Genomic DNA, 20,474 nt, shown 5'->3' with positions numbered 1-20,474 from the left:
ACTATTGCCAGCTTCTGTGTCCCCTTCTGGAGATATTTTATGTGTAACACAAGTCTCCCTCTCTCTCTCTCTATATATATACACCCACACACCCCATCTCTTTAAACATAAATGGGAACATACCATATTCTCTTTCCGTGCCTTGTTTGTTTCACCTAGAAAAACATCTGGCTCTGATTCCATATGAGCTCATATAGAGCTTCCTCATTATGGCTTCTTATTATTCATTTATGAGTATGTCTACTGCCGCATCCCCTATTGATGTACATTTACGTTTCTTTTAATCTCTTGCTGTTACAGCAGTGATGCCATAAATGTATCTAACATACATCATTTCACATATGCGTAAAGTACTTGTAAAGGACAATACATTCTAGAAGAGGAGATACTGGATCCACCTGTATATTCATTGAAATGTTCGGTAAGTATTAGCAAGTTGCCTTCTCTAAGGGTCATACCTCTTTCCACTGACACCAGAAATGTATGAGAGAGCCTGTGAGGTACCCTACACTTTTACCAACACATTCTGTTTTTAAACTTCTTGGTCTTTGCCTAACTGGTGAAAAAATGTTTTCTCATAATAGTTACAATTTGAGTCTCCTCAAGAGCCTGAGCATCTTAAGAGAGCACTTTTAAAACTCATGTACCACCCAGTCCTTTTTGGAGTTGGCAGCGGACAGAAGGGAACAATAATTCAGAAACTCAAGTCTCAATCAGCTGAAAGATAATCGTAATAGGTTCCTTGAGGACAAGCACGTGTCTTTTCCCTTTTCATCTTCGTTGGTGCGCAGAACTCACTATAAATGTGTGTCAGATTAAATTTGTGTCATATTGGTGTAAGAGGGGGAGCCTTTTTCATTTCTGCCCTTCAAACTTTGATGTTTCCCTTTCAAGAGTCTGAAAGCACCTTCCTGAAAAATTCAGTTCAAAGAGTTCAAGTTTCATTTCTTGTTATAATATTACTGCCTAAAGGCTGCATTAAACAATAATACCATTATTTCCATGACTTTGTTGTTGTCTTTCCTAAATCATCGTGTATCTGTGACGAAGGTGACAGAACCACATGATCTCAGAGTGTGGGGAGAAAACATTCTGTGAATTGCCTGGACTTCTAAGCTTAAAGAAGAGTTTCTCTCCAGCCTGCATTTGCTACTGAATTTTTCGCATTGCACCAGCCAGTATGAAATGTCAGTGAGTTACAGCTCTGTGGTGCATTAGCCTTAACCCTAGGACATTTACCAAAGGAGTTCTGATTGCTGGATCCCAGGGGAAACATTAGTATTATAGTCTACATTACAGTCAGTATTGAAAATTTTATTAGAATGCAGCATGATATATCAAGATCTCTAAAAAAATGAATCATTTTTGCAATTTGACTTTGCAACCATTAAAATTTTCTATAAACATAGATCTATGCATCTAATAAAGAGCATAGACCATGAAGCTTTTGGTACACTCAAATATTTCAAATCTTAAGATAAAAGAGTTAGTGACAATAAAGTTGATATCTGCGTTCCCTGTCTCGCCCCCTTAGGAGTAGAAAAATATCTATTTTTAGCCACCAAGTTCCATGCCACAAGCTATGTAAAAAGAGATTATGGATTCGAGCGCGTCCCCTCTCTTCTTCCGTTCCTTCCTCTCTCCCTTCTTCCCTTTCATCATGCATTAAGCAGCCACCGCATGCCAGTCACAGAGAGAGAGTCAAAGCTTCCATAATTGTGCTTATAAGTATCACCGTATGTTTTCTCAGCCTTTGTATGGGCCAATCATTTTTTTTCTGAAAACCTTTTTGTTGGCAACAAACATCAAGAAAGCAGTTGCTTTCACAGCCCAGAACTAGTGATAAGACACCAGTTTCTTGTGCAAAAATTGCCCCTTCATGGAGTTGCCAGGGTGCTTGCAACGCTATCACTAGGGTTTTGATCCATTTGGTTTAAAACATTGCTCACAAAGTCCCCATTTAAATGGAAATCTACAGCGTGGAATAAATAACAAACTGACATGTACTGACGGGATCACGGGGATTTATTAGTTAGATAATCAACCATCATCTAGCAGACAACTGATTCTTGAGGAAACAGAAACACCAGGTGGGCGATGCTTGCTGAGGGAGGGGGTGGACCACAACATGGGATGCTGCTGGGGATTGGAGGGGATGCACAAGACAAGGGCGCTACAGCCCAGGTAGGTGAACACAACTGCTCCATTGTCTTTGAATCCTGGGAAACCTGGTTGCTCTCGTGTCACAGTCCCTTCTCTGGGTGTCTCTCCCCATCTCTTTGGGGCTTGAATGGCGTTTGTTGAGTGAGTTCCTTTCTGTTTATAGGATGGGAACCAAGTTCCCCAGCTGGCCTCTGCTCCATTTCCAACTGCAACTCTCGCCCTGCTCTCTGCTCCTCGTGGACCCTCAGCAGGGGGAAATTACTTGCCATTTCCCCCCCAAACCAGCCTGACGCACGTCTCCTTGTTGCCTTGGCTCACACTGCTGCTTTTGCTGAGGATGGTCTGCCTGAAAAATACTGACTTATTTGTCAAGGTCCGATTCAAGGTCAATTCTTTGAAGCCTTTTCTGACTTCGCTGTCTTCACATCCCCATCTCCCCGGCAGAGCTGACAACTCCTTTCTTTAGGCGCTCACTGGATTCTCTAACCCTTCCAGCACAGCACTATCACGCTATAGCACTTACTGGTTTGCCTGCTTGCCCTCTCCTAGATTCCAAGCATTCCAAGGGCAAGGACCATGCCCAACATGTCTCAGGGTCCCTAGCTTCTCTTCCAGTCCCTGGTAGATAGTGTGAGATTAATACTGTTTGGATCATAAATAACAAATGACTGAATATCTTAGAATGGGGACCTGGTGATGCACAGAAGAATTCATAAATTAGGGAGAATGGATTTTGCTTCTCAACAACTCCATTTGGTTCCACATTTCTTGTACACCTAATGCCTGTGTCTCTGTGATTTAGCCACAGCTCCCATTTGCTAACAACTTCATGCACCATCTAATTTAATCCTCGACCCTACCTAAAAGGTATGTATCATTATCCTTATTTTTTGCATGGGGAAATTGAGTCTCAGCAAGATTAAGTAATTTGTTCAGAGTTACACAGCTATTCAAGATTCAAGACCAAGGCTGTCTGACTCCACAGCGCTTGCTCTTTCTTACCTGCTGCACTAAGCCAGGAACTGCGGGAGCTGCAGAGGCCCCTCACGCACCATGCTGTCGGATGACAGAGGACAAGTGTGTGCCTGAGCTCCATCTAATTCCAGGCATTGGAGAACTGCTACAACAAAGGAGTGGACAAAAAGGAAGGCTTACAATCAAGCACTTGCGTATACACAGAGTTTTGCCCTCAGGAAATACAAATAATTAACCTCTATTCTTCACGTATCTTATAAACAGAGATGAAAAAAGATTCATCACAACTTTAAGTACACCCATTGGATTGCCCACCCATGATCATACCTTAGTTTCTCCCAGAGAACCAAATTTTAGCCAACGATCATTGGCCTAGAGCTCCCCCAGCTCAGGGAGTATCTGTGGGTGACATAGCCCAAGTTTGGCCTTTGTTTCAATGACTAGCCTTGGCACTAAGGATTTAAACATGGAGTAGACTGGCAGAGCCATGGTAGTGGATTGGAATATCTGTGTTAGTTTGCGAAGCTGAATCTGAACCATATCACACTGACGCCTGTCAGAATAGATGGTGCGTATACACTAAAGAACAAATTGGATGGTTCATGTGGGAAAGGCACTAATAGCGAATGGGAGTGCAGCCAAGTGAACACATGAGGACCAACAGTTTGGCAAATTCAGGGAATGGTTCTTTGGGGCAAAGAGTGGGAAAACACATGGCCACTCGGGCTAGACCACCCAGGCTGGGTCGGTTGGTGTGCTAATCACTGTGGTGTGGAGGCTTGCCCCGCCAACTCTCATCTCCTGCTCTCCTTGTGAAAGGTCTTGGGTGGGAGAGAGTCTGAACAGAGGTGCAGATGGTCATTAGGAGAGACACTCCAGTGGGGTCCTTCTGATGCTAACTTGTTCCCAGTCAAGATGGCTTTCTGAAAGGTTGTTCTAGGAAATAAACTGTTCTAGGAATAAATCTTTTAGTTTACTCTTGAGAGAGCTGAGGGGATTAGCTGAAGAGAGGAGCCAAAGCAGTTAGGATTAGATTCTGCTGAGGTGGCAGAAACCCCAAAATAACAGTGGCTTAAATAATTTTTAAAAACTGTTTATTTCTATTTCAGGTCAAAGGAACCCAGATGTGTCAATCTTGAGTTGACATCTCACTCTACAACATCAGGGACCTAATCTCCTTCTATCTTGCTGAGCATGTGGCTTCTACCACATGATCCAAGATGGCTGCTCAAGCTCCTATCATCACATCCTTATTCCGGAAGCAGAGAGGGAAAAAAGAGAAAGAAGAGCATGTTCCTTCCCTTTAAATACAGTTCCTAGATGTTGCACACAGCACTTCCTGTAGTTGTACACCTAGGTGGAAAGGAGGTTGAGAACTGTAGCTTTACTCAGAATGGCTACATGGTCAGCCAAAAATTAGAGTTTCTTTTATTAAAGCAGAAAGGGAGAAAGAATTTTGCAGGATAACCATCAGTCTTTCCCACTTTAAGGCAGACAGTAGCTGGGACTGGGATTCCAGGGCTGGTTACTCCACATCTGCATCTTGGGCATTCCCAGGAACTTCTATATGCTGGTGGGCTGAAGAGAAGGCAAGGAGGATGGAGAGGGAGCTTGTTTCCTGAGGCACGGCACTCGGATCCTGCGTGCACCCACCATGTGGATCAGTAACATTTCCGGACGTGTGCTTCTCAGAACAGCAGTTCTGAAAAAAGGTAGAAGGTATGACTCAGAAGTTGGGATTCTAAAATAAGTTTGTACGGCACCAATTCACAGACATTAAGAGGCCCCTTTATGGTGCGAAGTCTCAGGCCCTTTAATGTGGACTGATGGGTACCGTGGAACTCTGGGAGTAGAACACGGCAGGCGGCATTTCTCCCTTTCCAAGGTGCGTCTCCAGGGTCCTGGCGAGCTTGCCCAATGGACCTCTCAGAGATAGGCAGGACAAGGGACTCTGCAGCTACATCTGCTGATGCCATCTCTGACAATGTGAGTGACAGCAGATTGGTGCTACAGGGGGAGGTTTGGTGGGTCAGCAAAGAGAGCAGAAGATGCTGAGGCTCAAGATGAAAAAGGACAGGAAAAAGCAGGCCTCCAGTAGGTGTTATTTGAAATCCGGATGAGAGGGCAAAGGCATGAGGATTCAAGTGGAAACTCACATAAAATGGGTGCAGAAAGAACTCTGACTGATCCTTCTTCCAGGATGGCAGAGAGAGAGGACTCAACTGTTCCCACCAAAACAAAGACCAGCAACGTGTTCACACCTGTAAGAGTGGGCTCAGTTTATCTGTAACCTACAGGCCCACCGCGAGAGACTAACAGCCTGATAAAGCCACAGTAGATGTTAGATGCATCATTCCACAAGCCTTAGTTACTCAGGATGAAGGACTTATCATAAACATTGTTTGCAAGCTGAAATTTAGTCCACTGAAAATACATAGGATTGTCTTTCTCCCTCGACTTAAAACTTTTCTTTCAGGTAAAACCTTTCCTGTTCCCCTGAATGATGTAGAGAAAAGAAACTTCGCCAGTAGTGACTGCTGGTGGTGGTGGTGATGTCTGTATGTGCTGGAGAAGCGGGACTGAACTCCCCGTTTGCCCCTTTCTCTACATGGCCTGCAGTACCGAAGTGAGTTGGTTTCTTTGCAAATGCCACCAGGGTCGGGGAACAGAGGAGGACGGACAAGAGAAGGGGGCTGAGGGGACATTTTTCTCTTGCAGCGTCCACCCCTCCCCCTGCCTCATACGTTCTTCTCTTCCTTCTGATTCTATTTTTGCACTATTAACAAAATCTTCTCCTTTAACATGATCTTCCGGATGCGCCTTCTCCCTTATTTGTGGGGTTCCCATCGTGCCCTTTGTCTTTACCATAGAGATCAGAGCTTGCCTACTGGCTTTTCTAAATGTTGGGAGCACACAGCCTCGGCCTGGTGATGCTGGACCCTGCAGTGGAGCCTCGGTCACGGTCCAGGCTGGGGGTGGGGCTGTGTGTTCTGGGCTGAGATTGAGGAGCAGGCAGCGGATCTGCCAGCTGGTGCTGAGGCCTCCGTCCCTGTGCGCACAAACTCTCCCAGTTGTTTTAAACCTCCTTAAAGCTGCCCCTGATGACTAGTTTAACCTGATCTTACTGCAGTAAATATGCTCGAGGTGGGAGGGAGGGGCAGAGGCAAAGTAACGCTCCTTCTTCCTTCCCTCTGCCCATCACACTGACCCAGCCTCTGCATGCAGCTCCGCAGAGGGAAATAGAAAATTCTTATCCTTGTTTGTGTCCACGTCCATTGGAATTTAAAGTAGAGAACAATGGTAAGTTCTGAGACAGCCTATACTTTCTACATTGGGAGATTATACTATAGCATCATATATTTCCAGAATGACTTGATATGACCTGAGAAATGTTACCAGCACTTCCCTGGGGACACTATTCTGTGCACAAGCTTGTATCGCTCCGTGATAATTTGCCCCAAAGCTGTGGAAAACTAGCGGAGGAAAAGACAAGAGAATCCGCCGACATATAATTTAAGTCTAGATGGATATTTATTGGATTCATAAGCCTGTGTTACTAACAAAGAGCAGGGAGAAACAGCAGAATTGTCAGTGGCATGAATAATCTGTGCCAAAGGGTGCAGGCCCCTACACACCTGAGGAGGGCGATAAAGAAAATGCACGCACGTCAAGAGGATGAAGAAGTTCAGTGACCTCTGGGCAGTGCGGCTCAAGTAAATCTATACTGGACCCCAAACCTGAGAATCTCACATTGAGAACTGATAAATGTGCCACTTCATTGCTCTGAGTTGCGTATTCCATATGTGGCTAAACACTTCAACACTTCAGACCACATCCTTTCCAATTTTAGAATTTTTCCAAACAGACCGGGAATTAAAATCTGAAATCTTGGATGCAAGAAAAAATCTTTTGTAGACAGACCAAGGAAAATGTTCAGCTGCCCTTGGCTGCAGAGCATAAGACAATATAGGCATTTACAGGCTAGGCCTTCTGGAATCCTCATTGAGAAGTGTTGGATGGCGTCTGCATGGACGCCTGCCTCCCTCCCCATCCTCACCCTGTGCCTCTTCCTCTTTCAAATATCACACGTTGACAGGAGGAGAAACCTTCTTTTTTCCCCCAAATGGGAAAAATAGTGTCAAGTTTTGCCATTTATATAGAGCAAGGGTTTGTTATTTTTTAATTTTTGTATTTTACCCTGATTAAGTATTTTGGAATCACTTGACATTCAGCTTCTCCCCTGCTCCTCATCCCTTGCTTGGTGGCTCTTAATTTTTGTGTCTGGAATGCTTTCAAAACCCATGAAGAACTAACTTCCACCAACCACTTGGTTTTCAATCATAAATGTCACATACATAAACAACGCATGTAGCACTGTCCCACATAACACAATTAAAAGATGTAAATACAGGGTCTTTCAGTCAAATCAACTGTGTGAATAAATATACCATCGAATGTTTTACATATGTGCATCTTGAAAATTATAAACATGCACATCTGTTTTAGTTTTGTATATACTGAGTTCACACACAAGTAAAAGTTGGTGATGTTATTTTCTCTACCCAACTGTTTAAAGAAAAAGTGTGTGTTTGTGCATAGAAAAGTTTGGCACAGTCTACAAACAATATGTGTTTCCAACATCTGTTTTTATATAAAATGAAATTACTCATCTTGGCATTCACAGCCCTCTTCTTTATGAGCACTATTCTGAAAGGATGGTGTTATTCCTTATCTTGTACCTGCTGAAACCTGCTAAGTGTAATTGTGACTGTGGAGGGATTAAGGGAAAACCAGACCTGTGAGAGAAGCTCAGACCTCACCCTCCTCCGGGGCAGCTCTGGGAGGCGGGCAGAGAAGCAACAGTAAAACAAGACGAGTGGTGACTCAATGACACCAGAGGCTCCCGCTGCCTGTAAATATTAGCACGTCTGTATGGCCAGTCACGCTGTCATTTACGTGGCGGCCGGGGGCTGGCAGAAGCCAACTTTCTGTCAGGCAGCTCAGCACCTCAGCTCAGAAGCTGGGTGTAGAAGGAAGACATTCTAATTCTCACATTGACTCCTTTCAAGTGAACACATTTTGTGGGTGCCAGTTTCTATCATGCTGCAAAATAATTAGCACTGAAAAACATGCTTTTCTTAATGTTGGAAAAAGTTGAGTTTGGTAACTCTTCTAAACAAACCACAACCACAAACATGTTGGTGGTTGGGGCCCTGGAATGTAAAATGATTTCATGTGCAAGAGGGAAGTGACGTCATGGATCTTGATCCCTTGCTGTGCACGTCCAAACCCTCTCAGGGCTAACGTTCGCGGCCCTGAGGCCCAAGCACACTGGATCCTTCACTCTTCAATGAAGGGAGAACATTGGGCCAATGTGCGTTATCTCAGAGTCACAGGGTGTCCTACTGTGGTGGGCCACATAGTGACCTTTTAGCCTGTAAGACCCAGAGAGGCTGCGATTTGCTCAAAAAGCTGGTTAGTGACAAAGCCAGGTCTAGAATCTGGGTCTAGCCCAATAATCTTTTTTTTTTTTAAGTTAATACTTTTTTTTTTGAGTAGTTTTAGGTTTACAGAAAAAATTGAACGAGAAGTAAAGAGAGTTCCCACATGGCTCCTCTCCCTTCCACCCCCAACCTCCCCCTATTTTTCGTCATCTTGTATTAGTATGGTACATTTGTTACAACTGATGAGCCAGTATGATATACTATTATTAACTAATGTCCACAGTCTATCTTAGGGTTCACTCTTCGTGTTGTACATTCTATGGAATTTGACAAATGTATAATGACATGTATTCACCATTATAGTATCATAGAGAATAGTGTCACTGCCCCACCTATTCATTCCTCCCTCCCTGTCTCCGAACCCCTGGCAACTACTGACCTTTTCCTGTCTCCACAGTTTTGCCTTTTCTAGACTCTCGTAGAGTTGGAATCATACAGTATGTGGCTTTTCAGATTAGGTTTTTTCACTTAGCGAGATGCATTTAAGGGTCCTCCATGTCTTTTGGTGGCTTGATAACTCATTTCTCTTTATTGCTGAATAAGATTCCATTGTCTGGATGTACCATAATTTGTTTATCCATTTACCCATTGAAGGACATCTTGGTGCTTTCCAGTTTTGTCTGTTATGAATAAAGCTGTCATAAAAGTAACATTTTCACTATAGTTCATTTCTTCCACATGGACTCAACATCAAACGTCAAGGCTTTTCAGGATCTAGTTCTAAAAGTGATTGTATCTGGCAATGTTTGGGCCCAATCAAATCTTTCCAGTAGTATCTGCCCTGTGCAAACTCTGTACTTCTGAGAGACCCCTCTATTCCATTTCGGAACCACCCCTAATACAGCATACCCATTCCAGCATCTGTTCTTTTATTCCTGTCTCTTCATTCTATTTGGAATGTTTTCTTCCCTCTAGTCTGACAATCTGCATCTTACTCACGCTTCTGGTCCCCCTCACATCCTGCCTCTTAAATGAAGTACTCCCTCAACACGGAGAAAAAAGCAGACAGATGTGGTTAAATCCTATTTCCTCTACTTTACTGGCTCTGTGCCCTTAGGCAAGTTACTTAACTTCTTGGAGTTCAGTTTTCCCATCTATAAAATGGGTTGAATGCCATCAACATTTCAGGTTGCTGTGAGGATCTATGTAAAGCGCTCAGAATGGTTCCTGGCGCCTCAATAAATGATGATGCCCTCCTTCTCCTCCTTCTCTTTATCATTCTCATCATTATCTCCAAATCCAGAAAGGATTTCTCTTTCTTCTGAATTCCCATAGTCTCCTGTGTGTGTCCATGTCATGTCTCCAAACTAGAATATATGTGCGGGGGGCTAGTGCTTAACCCTCTTGGCACGCATAGGACCAGTGGCAGAGTTTCTGAATTGCATTCCTTTTAACATCAAGTTGGTGAGTTTAAACAGCAACAACCCCTGTATTTGTGGAATCCTGTCACAGTTAACCTCTCTGTGTCTGCATGAGTATGTGTAAGCACCCCATACACCCATTTTTGCTGGGGCTGCAGGAAGACACTCTTTTTTCTTTCTTTTCTTTTTTTTTTGAGGAAGATTAGCCCTGAGCTAACATCCACTGCCAATCCTCCATTTTTTGCTGAGGAAGATTTGCCCCCAGCCAACATCTGTGCCCATCTTCCTCCATTTTATATGTGGGTCACCTGTCACAGTATGGCTTGATAAGCAGTGCAAAGTCTGTGCCTGGGATCTGGTGGTGAACCTGGGCTACCCAGAGCACGGGAATCCAACTTCTATGCCACCAGTCTGGCCCAGGATTATGCTCTTTTTTTTCTTCTTCTTCTCTCCAAAGCCACCCAGTACATAGTTGTATAGTCTAGTTGTAGGTCCTTCTGGTTGTGCTATGTAGGATGCCACTTCAGCATGGCTTGATGAGTGGTGCTAGGTCCGCACCCAGGATCTGAACCTGCAAAACCCTGGACCGCCAAAGCAGAGCGCTCAAACTTAACCACTTGGCCATGGGGCCAGCCCCTGTAAGGACACTCTTGTTGGGTACCCAGACATTTCTGAAAGAGTAAGAGGATACAGTCTCAGGCGAGGGGGGATGTCTGAGAATTTGTGGTTGGCATGCTCTGATGCTTTCTGCTCCATTACTCATGGCTAAGGATCCTGTTTGAGGATGATCCAGACCCTCCTGCCCTCTCCTGCTAGTTTCTTAGCCCCGATTCAGGCTGAAGCTGGGGAAGGGACTGAGATGAAAGTCCAGCTGTGAACCCACAATAATGAAAGTTCATTGGGAATGAGAAAGTTATAATCAGTGGGAGGATTAGAAAAACAACTTGTGTTTAAGTGATCCCTTACCAACCTGATGATATCTGAAAGTACCGTATGTGGAAATAACACAATATTATTTGTGCACATATTCCACTGACTTGTGGGACCCGGCACCTCCAGGAATCATCAAGTCTGCTGTGCAGGGCACATAATTGGTCCCAAGTTTTATACTATGGGTGAGCAAACCTTTTCTGTAATGGGCCAGATAGTAAATATTTTAGGCTTTGGGGGCCACACAGTCTGCCACAACTATTCTGCTGCCATATTGCAAAAGCATCCATGGACAATATGTAAACAAATGGGCATAGTTGTATTGCATTGAAATGTAAATTTCATATAACCTTCACATCACAAAATCTTATTTTTTTTTATCAACCATTTAAAAAACGTAAAAACCGGTCGTAGCTCATTGACTATACAAAAACAGGTGGCAGCTGCCTTAGGTTTGCTGACCCCTGCTTTATAACAGCACAGAGAAAACTGGCCTGGCAGAATTGGGATTATTCAAAGCTCAGGCACAGCTTTTTGGTGGAGTGAAGAGGAGACGATGAAAGAGGAATTTGGTAGCTCTTTGTCTTGTTTTCATTCTGAACCTAAACCCACAGATGCACCATGTCACCTCAAATGAAATTGATCAAGTTAGTGCAGTATTTCTCGACCTTGGCAATCTTGACATTTTGGGTCAGATAATTGTTTGGGAGGGAGTGGGTGGGCAGGTGTGGGTGTTCTGTGTATTGCTGGATGTTTAGCAACATCACTGACGTCCACCCGCTAGATGCCAGAGTCAACCCCTCCCTCCTCGAGTCATGACAACCAAAAACATCTCCAGACATTGCCAAATGTCTGTTGGGGGCAAAATCGACCCCAGTCGAGAACTGCTGAGTTAGTGAAACAGCCTCACAATGACAGGAAATTCAGCAAATGGGGATAGAGGAGAAGCATGTGCGTGTGTGTGTGTGTGTGTGTGTGTGTGTGGCCCCTGGCAGGACAGTCTTCCCTAGATTCCATGGAGGAAGGAGGAGCCAATAGTTTGTCATTACAACTAATGCTTCCCCCACGGGGGGCACTTCCTCAGGGAAGACAGCTCTCAGGTGTGTCAGTCCAATTATTACCAGGGCACTTCTAATTATCAAGTAATCAAGTCAGGCTCCACAGCAAGTAAATAGGTCTCTGGGCTTTTAATCAGGCCATTATTGCACGATCACCCTTTGAACAGCCATTAAAAGGTCTTCTATTTTTAGTGGGGCAAAACACTTCTTCCTTTCCATGGAAAAGGAACCTCAGCAGGAGTGGAATCATTTCACTTCTTGACCAGGAGAAAAAAAAGACAAAAGAACGTAGGGGAAAAAAATAAAGAGGCTCTTTCCTCCAAGATGGTGAGGTGTATTTAAATTCAAAGGAAAGTCTGCATGAACTGATTCAACCTGGGTTTTCAGTTAGAAAGTGTTGGCTGAGAACTGCTTGGGTGTAGAGATTGGACACTGTGCAGGGTCTGGTCCCTGGGGTATTATCAAGAGACCACGACAGATGTTGTATCAAGAACTTTCATTTAAATGAACCAGCCAACAGTCAAAAAGCACAGATGAATGAAACAATTGGCTTGGCTTTTTACTTATGGGTCACACTTCTGCACTAGTTCTTGGTCATTTCCAGCGAAACTGGCAAGTAGGCGTTTTGTTGGCACTGCCATTTGCTTCTCTATGGGGGCGGCTGTGACTCGGGACAAAGGTCAAGGTTCAGCTATTTACCCAGAGCCTCCCCACCTCACCCTCCACTCCCTTTCCACCAAAAAGTCCAAAATTCAAAACCAAACCAAAATCATCCCAAAGCCCTCTGATCCTGTGGGGGAAGTTAACTGGAATCACCCAAGTGGATTACTGCTCGCCCTTCCCTCATTTGCCTCAAATCAGTTTGTTTTTAATTGCCTCAAAACTCCCATTAAATAAAATTTGTCTTGTAGCACACAGCTCATTTCCCATGACCAAAATGCACATCTCTCTCCTTTTCCTAGTAAAGAATCTGAGCTATGTTTCTTTTCAACAAATCCCTATTCCCTAACCCATATTATACGTTTCACCGTGTTTTGTCTGCTTGTCTTCTGATTCCAGCTGTGTCATTTTAGTTATCACGTCTTTGTGTCTCAGGACAAATGTCGTGAGTTGGGAGCGAGGCAAGGAGGCCTGCGATACACACTTAACCCAAACTCGGTTCTTACCAGCCAGCTTCCTAACCAATGACCCACACCCCCTCACTGTTGACAGGAGCATTTTTTCCCTCATGCATATTTTAGCCTTGATTGACCATCAACCATATGGCACAATTGTCCTGTGGGTAAGTTTATTATTAACAGCTCACAGCTGGAGTTACAATAACTACACACGGCTGTGACATTGCACTAAGTGACCAAGACACGTCTGAGAACAAGATGCAGAAAGTGGCCATTGCAAATTACTTCAAACACAAATGGAGAGCTTAGTGGGAAACACCAGTTTCAGATTAAAGGTTTGTATGTTGAGACCAAATTGGTCGGGGGAGAGAGGCTGGCTGGGGGAGAGGAGAAAGAGGAGGACGCAAAGACATTCGTCCGAGCCTCCATTGGGTCTTTATTCAAAGGAATTGTTTTAAATGCATTCCTGTTAATGAGAAAGAAGCAACCACACTTAAAGTGGCATCAATCCTGAATTTTTAAGTGTTCAGACAATTAAATCATTAAATGTATTGGGTGCGTTCCGTCCATATTTCCCTGTCTAATCCTGCTGTCACAGGTGAGGCTGGGCAAGGTTTGAGAACAGCACCAGCATGTGCTATATTAGCTCCATCACTTAGCATTAAAGTCAAAGAAGCCGAGTTTGGAGGGGCCCCGGGTGTTGTCTGCACCAGTGAGTGGTGTGACGAGGGGCAGGGACACTGGCCAGGGGTTGTGCATAAGTTAGGCTACCACTGGGTCCTCTGGGGAAGGCTCCTGAAAATCATGAAATGTGAATAGGCTGTCTGTGCATCTTTCAGTAAATTTCTTTCTCAGATGTTTCCAGCCAGTGCGTCTCGATTGAGAAATGACTGGAGGAGAACAGAGGATAAAGCCAATGAGCTCAGAGTCTTATAAATCAGCATCTCTGAGCTGAACTGAAACTGTCAAAATGTGGAAAAACCTGCTGCCGTGCAAGCTTGCGAGTCTTTTCAAAAACAAAATCTAACCCTTGCCTTGCTCTCTAGATGGGTGAGGGCTTAATTACAGTTCACGGAGGAGTGAGGAGTGGAAAGAGAAATACGGTTTGCGAAGAAAATGAAAAAGAACCAACTCAATACAGTACATATGTAACATGTACCGATTCTGATCTTGGCTCAGGCACAGAATTACAAGCGGGGTCATGAAAAATAGGTAAGTGCTGTCATTAGTAAATCCTGCCCAGAGGCCCAATAATCTCTCTGCTCCAAAGCCAAACTAACCAAATAACCCTATAGTCTACCGATATCATCATCCCCACTGTAAGGATGAAGAAACTGAGGCACAGAAAAGGTAAGTACCTTGCCTGAGGTCATAGAGCTACTTAGAAAGAAGAGCCAGGATTTGAACCTACAAAGTCTGGCACCAGAATCCCCGCTCCCAACCGCTATGACACTGGTCTCTCTTTAGGGACATCATAGACCCCAGGTTAAATAATCCCTGCTCCAGGCAGTTGGAGGTCTCCTCCTGACAATTCACAGTCTAAGAAAGTCCTGCTCTGCCATTCTGTGCCCCAGATGTATCCAGATTCTGGATTTATGCCCATGTTGCTTAATCAGTCCTTACCTATACATGTCTGAGGTTATCTTAGTACTTTTTTCTCCAAGTCTTTGTACCAATTGCTGAAAAACAGCTTTAAATCTGGAAGCATGGGATTTAGGAGGACCCAGTCAGGTTTCCAATGGCAATTGTAAGTCGGCCAGATTGCATTGTCTCTGACATGAGAAGGCATGAGGGTCAACCCCTTGTGCACCAGAAAACAAGGCCTGTGCGCCAGGCCTGAAGTTGTGTGACTGTTGCTGGGGAAACCTTAATTGAATTTCCTGAATTATACACAGTGCAATAGAACGTTGAATAACCATATTTATTTGCCTTTTAGCCCTGTGGCATCTGTTGTTTAGCTCACAAAGCTCCTATTGACTGAAAGGGGTGTTTGTTGATCCAGAAAGCTGTGGTGGGCACATGAGGTGATGGGAGCTCGAGGACTCCTGGATGGGGCTGAGATTTCTCATCCAGTTCAGGAGTTGCCAGCCAAAGGGCCTGGCACAGGAAATCCTCAGATACAGCTTGAGACCCTGGCATAAAACTGACCCTTCTTTTCCCTGGTGCTCTCACTTCTTAATTCAGGGGAAGAGAGAGGCAGTGTGGAAAAGGAGAGGTGGCAGGAAGGAGGTAGAGGGCATGAGAAGTTACAGACAAGTGGTGGAAGATGGTTGCAAGGTCATGGGTGAGCTTGTCTATGTTGAGGCCACTCTACACAGGAGAGGAAGGCTGGGGACAGAGCGTGGCCTGGGTGATGGAGACACTGGTGAAGGAGACACATTCCAGCCCTTGAGGGGTGAAACACCTAGTTGGGGCTCTAGATACTTAAACATATTATAAAAGGTCTACAAGCAAAGAACTGGGAGAATCAGAGGAAGGGTCCCACAGCTCTGATGAGCAGCCTGGGAAAGGATCTGTGAATTTGGTGGCATTTACAATGCCTCTTAAAAGATGGGTAGGATTTCGGTGGGTGATGGGCTTCTTGAACTCAGCGAACGGCGTAAGTGAAAATACAGGTAAGAAGGGCGAAGGCTTCAAGTGGCTGCTGGGTATTTCCTGGGCTTCCCACGCCCTGCCACTCGCCTCCCCCAGTACTCATTGCTACCACTGAGTTAGCCCACAACTGGCTGACTTCTGTGGCACAGAGGAACATGCAGCAAAGGAGGGAGAAGGGAGAGAGAATTGAGCTTCAAGTATGGGGACACTGAGGCACACAGCCCTCCCCTCCAGCCAGGGCTCTGAGTCAGACCTCTGAGGGTCGCAGGCTTTTGCTGCCTGAACTGAAGTCTAGGAGGGTCTTTAATCAGCAATCAGTTTCTGACGGAGGCATTGAAGCACCAGCATATCACAGTGTGGAGTGGTTCTTCCCTGACTCGGCCTTCAATTTGGTGTTTTGATATCTGGGGTAGCAATAGTCACATCCTGTGACACCGTGGCCTCTTCTTCCTTTTAACCTTTGTATTCACCATCGCACTTTCCAAACAATCAGTTTTATCCACCCTGCTGAAGGCGGCCATTTAGAAACATTTTCTTCCAAAGTAACAAGGTGAAAAAGAAATCTTTTTTTTTTTTCCTGTTTTTAAGCTTTTTAAAAGAACATTTCAAGCATTTATAGAAAGTAGAGAGCATGGCACATGAACCTTCCTGTTCCCACCATCCAGCCTTAACTTCTCGGGGCTGATCTCATTTCATCTCCCCACAGGCTCACTTCCCCGCATCTCCATGGCCCACAGCCCCATCCCCTGGATTCTTTTCAAGCAAATACCACACATCATATCATTTCATCTGTAAATACTTCAGTACTATCTCGATAAGGACTTTTTAAAATATATCGTTACAATGCCATCATCACACCTAACAATAACAATTCCTTAACAGGATCACATTTCCAGCCAGTGTTAAAACTTCCCCAGTTGACCCGGAAACGTCTGTTTACTAATAAGCAGGACACAGCCTTCCCCCTGCGTTGGGTTGTTGGGCCTCTTGTGATCTCTTGGTTCCCCCTCCACTTTTCTCCTTCCAATTTGTGTGTTGAAAAAGCTAAGTTATTTGTGCCGTAAAGTTTGCCATCTGGGTTTTTCAGCTCCTCATGAAATAATAAATCCAGGCAATGATAATCAACGGCTGCAAAATCATTAAGTGAAAGGCCAATAGGAACTTTTAACGAAAGATACGGCTGACGGTACATGACACCATCCACCAATCCTAACATCCCAGAATAACCTGACCTTCATGTCACCTCCTGTGATGAATTCTTACTGAAGAATCCAACTGGAGTCCCACTGAGCCTCCAGCTCTAACTACCAGTTTATAGAAAATACGAGGGACAGAAGAATATGAAAAACCACATGATAGGCTATTTTTTTCCTATTTTATTTTTATTTATTTATTTATTTTGCAGAAAAAGAGTCACCCTGAGCTAACATCTGTTGCTAATCTTCCTCCTTTTTTTTCCTCCCCAAAGCCCCAGTGCATGGTTGTATACCCTACTGGTAAGTCCTTCCGGTTCTTCTGTGTGAGCCGCTGCCACAGCATGGCAACTGACAGATGGGTGGTGTGGTTCTGTGTTGGGGAGACAAACCCTGGTCACCACATCAGTGAGAGCACCCAACTTTAAGCACTAGGCTGCCAGAGCTGGCTCAGTTTCTAGTGTAGCAAGCATTTATTTACAAGTTATTTGATTACTCCATTATTGCCAGAGTATTGTGTATTGTTACACTGTGATGTTTTCCTCAAGGATTACTAAGGAGTAGGGTGTATTTATGCCTCAATAAATGGACTCAGACTGCTATAACATTTTTGGTCTCTTGCCAGCTTTTCGTAGATTTTCATCTACTTTCTAAGGACCGAGGATGGCACAGTAACAATCTTTGTGTGCCTTCCCACTTTACGGTGGATTGAGAAACCAAAGATCAACTCTTTCAGAACTCATGAAATAAAGGTTCTCAGTGAAAGCTAAACAAGGGATCCTATTAGTAAATACACAATATTAGCAACCAGACTTTAGTAATAATCATCGAGTTTTTCAGGTTTCTTCTTTTTTCCTAATTCTTGATTGCATTCCGGATAGCAGAAGTTTCTGGATAAATGATATGTAACCCAGTGTTTCTATACTAAACACACTGGATTAAAAGTTTGGTCATAATATCCGACAATAAGCCATAGTGTGATAGGAAAAATGACAAAATTCGAAGGTGGAAAACCCCAGGACTGCACACAAACCTGAAAGTCCAGTAGGAATATCACCTGGATTAAGGTCATTAAGGATAAAGTAACAGCCTTGCTGTTGACAGTCCTTTCTTCTCAAAATACCCCCTTCCTTTGGATTCCGTGAGCTAACACTCTCCTGATTTTTTCCTACGTCTGGGGATTCTCCTCAGGCTTTTTCGTGGCTCCTCTTTCTCTCACCGATGGTTAAATATTGGAAAATTTCAAGGCTTGATCCACTGCCTTCTTCTCCTTCACATTCCACACCCTCCCTCTGTGATCTCGTCCCTGCTTATGGTTTTAATTATTATTTCTACGCTGATGACTCTTAAATTTATATCTCCAGCCTAGATGCTTCTCTGAGCTCCCAATCATAAATCTAATGGCGTCTTCAACATCTCAGCTTGGCCATCTCACAGCACGTCACACTGTGCATGTCCAAAAACTGAACTCAGACCTCTCCCTCGAACCTGTTCCTCCCCCAGCATTCCGCCTCTCAATAAATAGCATTGCCATCCAAAGATGAGCAGGCCAGACATTTGGCAGCCATCCTTGACACCTCCTTCTCCCTCATTGCCATATCCGTTGGCTCAGTAAGGGTTGTTGATTCTCATTTCCTAATCTATCCATGTCTCTTGATCTGCACAGCTGCCATTGTAGTCCAAGTTCTGAAAATCCCACTCCTGGATTACCTCCAGAGCCTTCCATTCTCCCCAAGTCTATTCTGTGTCCAATCCATTCTGCAGCCAGTGTTCTTTAAAAATATGTGAATCTGTTTATAACTCTATCACCTTCCCAGTGCCTTCAGGATAAAGACTAACACCCTTACAGTGGCTTACAAGGCCCTATGTTACCCAGCCCCTTCTTCCTTCATCAGCCTCATTTCACAATCCTCTTCCCTTTGTCCTCTGGGATCTGTCAGACTGGTCCATAGGAATACAGGCCTCAGGACCTTTGCACATACAATTGCCTCTGGTGGGATGGCTCTTTTCTCTTCTCTTTTACCTAGTTAATTCCTATGTGTCTTTCTGAATTAAATTCTTTTAGAAAGCCTCCATTAGCTGCTGGTATGTCTCCCTAATGTCATGTTCTCAGTCCTTCTTCTCTATAATTGAAAAAGCTTTACAGCTGAGGAAATTGAGGCCCAGAAATGTCATGTAACTGGCTTGGGGATCATACATGCAGATAGTGGCTGTGCTGAAGCACACACTGGAATAATCTCACTTGAATAGCAGCTAGATCTGTTGTCAAGTACTAGAGCTCTGTGTCAAGTACTAGAGCTCTGTGTCAAGTACTAGAGGTCTGTGTCAAGTTTTGGTGTCTAAATGATGTGTGGAAGCTGGAATGGGTTGAGGGAAAAGGAATAAGCTAATTAAAAGGAAGGCAAAGGACCTTTGAAGAAAGGTTAAAGGAGCCAGGCAGTGTTTAGTCTAGGATGAGGTAGGGACATGGGAAGAAAAGCAGATTTAAAGTTTTTGGGTTTGGGGAGGTTATTAAAGTGGAAATGGCCACACAAATATTTTTTTGAACAACCACAGGGTACAAAGGATTATGTTGGGTCTCACATTTCTCTAGCAATAAGTAATTTTAGCCGGAGAGGGTTTGGTTTGACAAAAGAAAAGGTGATTAAAGATTTGAATAAAATATAGGGTTAGCTCCCCACTATCTTTTTTGCAGAAATGGTTAAAAGCAGGATCAATAACCATCTAACTTACCTGGTGGTTTCGGTGTTGACCTACCTCAGGCAGGAAGCTGGGCCAGCCGACCTCTTGAGGTTGTTTGGAATGAATGAAGGAAAGAATGAACGTGAAAGGGAGCCTTGCCATCCGTCACAAGCTAGATCGTGCTCCCACCCTGCCTGGTGAAGAAAAAGAAATATTGAGTGGCATGCGTCCCCGAGGGCTCCTCCGCTGGTCACACTCAGTTGGCCTTATCTGGCTCCCAGGTGTTTCCATTTATCTCTGATAAACTGTCAGCCAAGAGTCAGCTTTGGGTGGGAGGTGGGGGAATGAGTGGAGGGGAGGGTAATGCCCCAGATGTTTTCCGAGAAGATGGGAGAAAGTTACTCCTCAGGACTAATGCATTTCGTCATCCTCTCCGCTTGCAGATGTTGAATTTGGGAACTCTTCCAGTTTCCCTTTTCTCTCTCAGAATAAAACTGGTTGTGTATTTAAAGCCCCCAGGACCCAGTCATCCCCAGGGATGTATCTCTTTTGCATGTAGATGAAGCTTTGGGGCTTTAAGAGCATCCGAAGTTTTACTGGTTGTGTTTCTTCCAGTCTAGTCAGTCCTGTGGGCTTTCTCCTTTGGAAACCAGGAAAAATGATAATAATCAGAGGCGGTGTTTACTGAATGCCTACTGTGTGCCATAGAAAATGAATCCCCATGGCAACACTGCCAGGACCATATTAAAATCCATCTTACAGAAGGGGAAGTTGCCCCAAAATTGTCATTTCTCCAAGTTCACAAAAACACCAAGTAGCAGAAGCCATTCAGACCTAGGACTGTGTGACTTCAAATAGTACCCACAACCTTTCTAGAGCTTTCTTATGGGCCAGT

The 20,474-nt window shown here is 44.3% G+C and overlaps 1 long non-coding RNA gene across 1 annotated transcript; it reads right to left on the bottom strand.

Annotated features, from left to right (window-relative positions):
• Window positions 1-4,215: 4,215 nt before the first annotated feature.
• On the bottom strand, window positions 4,216-19,878 carry LOC139082836 (uncharacterized). The gene is made up of 2 exons (XR_011539130.1): window positions 19,631-19,878; window positions 4,216-4,840 (listed from the first exon to the last, which is right to left on the bottom strand). It is a non-coding gene; the product is annotated as an uncharacterized lncRNA (long non-coding RNA).
• Between the last annotated feature and the right edge of the window lie 596 nt (window positions 19,879-20,474).

This window comes from Equus przewalskii, chromosome 4 (assembly GCF_037783145.1).
Source record: "Equus przewalskii isolate Varuska chromosome 4, EquPr2, whole genome shotgun sequence".
In the NCBI taxonomy this organism is placed as follows: Eukaryota; Metazoa; Chordata; class Mammalia; order Perissodactyla; family Equidae; genus Equus; species Equus przewalskii.
This window is presented reverse-complemented; position numbering and strand designations above follow the sequence as displayed.